We start from the raw sequence: 4887 nt of genomic DNA, 5'->3' as shown, positions 1-4887 counted from the left end.
GCCAAGCACCGGAGAGAAATTGTTTTCTATATCACCTGAGAGCACTTGCTTCAGCACCTCCTGCCCCCTCCTGTCACCTCCACGTGGAGTGGAGAATCCATCATTGCCCTGGGTACCTTGTTCCAATGTTTAATCACCCAATCTCAAATGTGTCCCAAATTTCTAATGTCAGTTTCTCTGACATGAACTTCCAGCCATTGGTTCTTGTTGTGCCTTTCGCTGCTCAGTTAAAGAGCCCTTTCGTACCCAGGTTTCTCTTTGTGAGGGGATTTGCGCACTGTCATCAAGTGACCTCTTGGTCTTTGTGAGAAACTGAACAGATTCAGCTCTTGTATCGCACTGAAAGGCAACTTTTCAGCTCCTTTTTTTTGGGGGGGCGGGTTCTCTGTCCCCTGTCCAATTTTTCATTCTTCCTTTTAAAATGCGGCCAACACGACTGTATGCAAGATTCCGGTGTTGGTCTGACCATGGTGGTATACAGAGATATCTCTGGTGCCCTATTTCTAGTCACTATTCTCCTTGTCTGTGCATCCAAGGATGGCCACAGCATCGCACGGGGATTTCATGCTGAGTTGTATGTCCATTATGACACCTAAATCCTTTACCAAGTCACAGAAGTCCGGCCTTCCTCCATATTAAAGCTCAGTGTGTTTGAATGGACACAGCTTCCCAAGTGCTCCGTCACACACACAAGGGAATCCCCCACTCAGCCACCTTCACCTGCTGCTGGTCTCTTTTCTCTTTCTTTTTCTCCAGGATCTGCATGTGTCATTCTGGGGGCAGTTCTCCTCCGCTCTTTGCCTGTGAGCAATGTGACCCCCCCTGGACAGACTGACCAACCCAGGATTCCTTCAGCCTGAAAGCAGAGGGGAGCCTTCACTCACTCCCTCTTTATGGCTCCAGTCTCAGGACCTAAATTCCCTGCCACAGCCCAAAAATCCACACTGGGTCCCACTCCTCTCTCTGGCGATTTCCCTTCTCCCACAGACCTGTCCTGAGGACACAGGCCTGGGGCCAGGTGAGCAGAGCCCCTGAGATTTCCCTTCGCAGTCTCTGAGGGTCAGGTCGCCCCATTATGCAGCTTGGTAATGTCGTCTTTTCTTCTCTTTCAGAAGTAAATTGTTGTATTTCTAGTCTCTTTATATGACCCCCCCGATTTGCTGCTTCCAATTCTCTGCTGTATACACCAACACTGGACTGGGTGAGGAGTCTGGAGCCATCCTGCACTGGGTACGTGGGAGGCTTGTAGGATCAGACCCTAAAATAGCTTTGGAGGGAAATTCTAACCCCGCCTTCCCATCCCAACCTGTGCAGAGGAGCTTTCGACCCCAATCCCTGCCTGTCACTGCCCCACACCCTTCCTGACGGCTGCCCCACTTCACTCTCTTCCTGCCATATTGGGTCCACCAATAAGTTGCCAGGGAAAGACAGCTCCCTTCTCTTACTGTTAAAGGTCAGGTGGGCCAGTTGTTGTTCTGTTGTCCTGCTGGGAAGCTCAAAATCAGGGACCCGCCTCAGGTAAAGGTGCCAATGCCCTCCCAGAAAACAAGCCACCCCTGCACAAAGGAGGAGGAAAGGGCCTGCCAAAGCCTGGGATTGAACCAGGGACTTTTAGATCTTCAGTCTAATGCTCTCCCAACTGAGCTACTTCGGGAGCTCCATGGCTCTCTTTTGGCCTGCTGCTTCTCTGTCCGGGATGTTTTTGTCAGCTGTGGCACACAAAAAGGACATCGTTGTGAGAGGCCCATGATGGCAAGACTCGCTTTTGCCTGCCTTGCTCAGCTTGACTTGCTTCCTCACTCTATTCCTGCCTTAGTTCCCGGGTTGACCTAGTGGTGGAAGGGGACGAGGGGCCAGTGGTACAGGGAGAAAGTTGAGCTGGACCCTGAGCTACACTCTACCCTGGGGCAAGAGTCTGGCCACCACTTGCCACCCCACCCTGTTGTCCTGGCTTCCCCTAATGGACATCATTTAGGGAGGGAAGTGGGGCTTCTGCCTCCCCTCCCCGATTTTCATACCGCAGAGGAGTGCGAACAGGAAAACAAATGGCTGCTCCACACTCCCACCAGAGGAACCCAACACCCTTAGCTGTGGCTGAGTGAGAAGTGTCTGTTGGGTGACAGGGCTGTCCCTGAGGAGCTAGAACAGCAGCTGCCGCCTCCCCCTTGGCTCCAGGCTGTGGGAAATGCTCATTGCCTAGCTGCATGGGCGGAAGCTGCTCCATTCTCTGGAGAGCGTCTGTATTGGTCTGTCAACACCCCATCTTCACTGAGCCAGTCTGATAAGGTCCCAAGTACCCCCTCTGGCTTGGCAGCTCTGAGACCCTCTCCCAGCCCTGAATAAGAACGCTGCCTGGCTCAAAAGCTTGTCTCTCTCCCCAAGAGAAGTTGCTCCTATAACAGTCATTACCTCCCCCGCCCTGTCTCCCTGGCATTCTGGGAACACGTGAGTGGCCACCCTCACAACCTGAGTTGCCCCCAGCCCCTCCCATCTTCCCCTAACCCCAACCCACAAAGGCACCCCACCTGCAAACCCTATGGAGACTGGGGGGAGGCGCAGGGCAGGGGAGGGGAAATCCCGGGGCCACAAGCTCAGTAACTGGGTGAGGCTGCCCCTGAGCTGGGCGGGGAGAGGGAGTGAGCCAGTGCATCATGGGAGATATAGGGTCTCCCCCACCTGCTGCAGGCCCCAGTGCATCATGGGAGATGTGGTTTCTCCCCTGCCTCCATCTCCCGCCAGTCGCTGCCAGGCCCTGCCCCACCTTCCCATCTTTCGAGCGAGGGGCCGGCAGGGCGACGCCGGAAGCAGAAGCTGCCATGAAGCTGGGGAGGCCCCCCCCCGGGGAGATGTTGTCTCCTCGCCCCGCCCCAGTGCGCTGCGGGGGGCGGGCTCCAGCCAGTGCACTGCAGCGGGGACCCCCAGCCCTGCCCCTCCTGCCCACGCACTCCCCGGCCCTGCCCGGTCCCTGCTCCACTCGCTCCCCAGCCAGGGAAATGGCGGGGTGCGCTTCACCCACTGGGGGTCCGTTAGAGCGATTCCCGGAAGAGGTCGCTGCCGAACCGGAAGTTCCCCGTGGGACTCGAAAGGAGCGGGCACCGGGGCAACGTATTTCCGCTCCCTGCCGCCGGTCCGTTGCGCGCCCGGGTCCGCCCCTCACTTCCGGTCAGTGCTCCTGGTGGGGCTCTAGGGGTGCTGCGGGCCGGGGGAATGAGGCGGGAGGAGCCCGGGGTCCCCCAAACCCCAGCCAAGGCAGTCATATCCGGGCGCTGCACCCAGACCCTGCCGCTGCAGCCCGGCCCCGCCAGGGGGTGACTCGCGGTGCCTCTGGCTGTGCTGCCTCCCTGCCCGGTCCCGGGGCTGGGGCGGGGCTGGCCTGGGACACCCAGTGCCCGAGTGCCCCAGGGTTCGCACCCGCCCCCCGGCCCCAGCGTGTCATGGACCCGGGTTTGCCCTGAGCACCGCGGAGTCCCCGACCCCCGAGTCTGCAGCAGAACCGCGTGTCTGGCGTGACGCTGTGGGCCCAGGACATGCCGCCTTCAGAGGGTGCGGGGAGTCGGGGTCCCGCGTTGGCAGCCTCGGTAGGGCTGGCTGAGCCCCTCCACAAAGCTTCTCCTTCGTGGGGTCCCAGGCCGGGGAGTCCGTCACCCCGCAGCGCCAACGGGGGAACCAGCCGAGAGCCCCTCACGGGCGGGGGGGATGGAGGCTTTACGCGTAGGAAGCTGCTTCGCCGCGTTGCCCGGTTTGCTTTTCTTCTCCAGAGCTCGCAGCTGCTCTGTAAGGACAGGAAATAGCTTGTTTCATTATAAATCTACAAATATGTGATCAAAATCCTCCTTATTTAGAATAATATGGACACTGACCCTTGCCATGAACATGAAGACACTGAGTTTGGTGGTTCACGCTTCCTTCCTCCAGGGCCGGTGCAACCACTAGGTAAAGTAGGCAGCCGCCTAGGGCGCCAAGCGGTTGGGGGCGGCCAAAAGTGCGCTCTGGGGAGGCGGTGGAGTGGAGGTGAGCTGGGGCTGGGGGGGCGCGGGGAGGGCCACCTGCAGCAAGTACCTGGGGGGAGGGGGCAGCGCACAGGGGAACCGCTCCCCACCCCAGCTCATCTCTGCTCTACCTCCTCTCCTGAGCAATGCCCTGCTCGGCTTCTCTCCCTCCCAGGCTTGCCCACCAAACAGCTGATTGGTGCCTCAGACCTGGGAGGCGGGAGAAGTGGCAGCGGGGGCATGATCGCGGAGGAGGCAGAGCAGAGGTGAGCTGGGGCGGAGCTGCTGCGGGGGGGGCGCCTCAGGGCGGAGGGGAGCTGCCACAGGGCTTGGGGGGGGGACGGGCACAAGGTGGAAGTTTCACTTAGGGCGCAAAACATCCTTGCACTGGCCATGCCTGCCTCCAGTAATAAAACTTTCAGGAAAGCTCCAAATTATTAACCAATTGTTTATAAAATACATTTTATATTGAACTTGTTTTCAAGCAATAACCAAATCTGTCTGATCTTTATCCATTTCAAACAGTAATTATACCAGTTTTCCCTAGTTTCCAATGTGGGGCTTCAAATAGATCTTTGGATTAAAAAGCTCATCTAACAATTGTGTAACTGTATCAAGTGTCAGAGTAGCAGCCGTGTTAGGGTATATCTACACTACGGAATAAGGTCGAATTTATAGAAGTTGGTTTTTTTAGAAATCGGTTTTATATATTCGAGTGTGTGTGTCCCCACAGAAAATACTCTAAGTGCATTAAGTGCATTAAGTGCATTAACTCGGCGGAGCGCTTGCACAGTACCGAGGCTAGAGTCGACTTCCGGAGCTTTGCATTGTGGGTAGCTATCCCACAGTTCCCGCAGTCTCTGCTGCCCATTGGAATTCTGGGTTGAGATCCCAATGC

At 57.1% G+C, this 4887-nt stretch overlaps 1 non-coding gene across 1 annotated transcript; it reads right to left on the bottom strand.

Annotated features, from left to right (window-relative positions):
• Nucleotides 1–1581: 1581 nt before the first annotated feature.
• Nucleotides 1582–1654, bottom strand: TRNAF-GAA (transfer RNA phenylalanine (anticodon GAA)). The gene has a single exon. It is a non-coding gene; the product is annotated as a tRNA-Phe (tRNA).
• Nucleotides 1655–4887: the final 3233 nt, after the last annotated feature.

Source organism: Lepidochelys kempii, chromosome 18 (genome assembly GCF_965140285.1).
Source record: "Lepidochelys kempii isolate rLepKem1 chromosome 18, rLepKem1.hap1, whole genome shotgun sequence".
Lineage (NCBI taxonomy): Eukaryota > Metazoa > Chordata > Testudines > Cheloniidae > Lepidochelys > Lepidochelys kempii.
Note: the sequence above shows the minus strand (reverse complement) of the source record. Positions and strands in the feature narration are given on the sequence as shown.